Below are 279 nucleotides of genomic sequence, written 5' to 3'. Positions count from 1 at the left end.
GAAACTGGCATATAGCATCCTATCTGCCCCTCCTTCTCTAGATTATTCTTGTTCAAAGCCTAGTTCAACCAAGCACAAAGCATCACCTCATCAAAATCACCTGTGGTGGGGATCCCATCTGTTCACATGCAGATTTCTAGGCCCCATGCAGATCTCCAATGGCCCCCTCCCCACTGCTTATGCTTACTAACTTCTGAGACTCACTGCATAAATGCTTAGCCCACTTTGGGGACTATTTAAATGTGCCACTTCATATACATATATACACACACATATATA

This window comes from Callorhinus ursinus, unplaced genomic scaffold (genome assembly GCF_003265705.2).
Source record: "Callorhinus ursinus isolate GAN/ISIS: 27379988/994484 unplaced genomic scaffold, GSC_fseal_2.0 scaffold9, whole genome shotgun sequence".
In the NCBI taxonomy this organism is placed as follows: Eukaryota; Metazoa; Chordata; class Mammalia; order Carnivora; family Otariidae; genus Callorhinus; species Callorhinus ursinus.
This window is presented reverse-complemented; position numbering follows the sequence as displayed.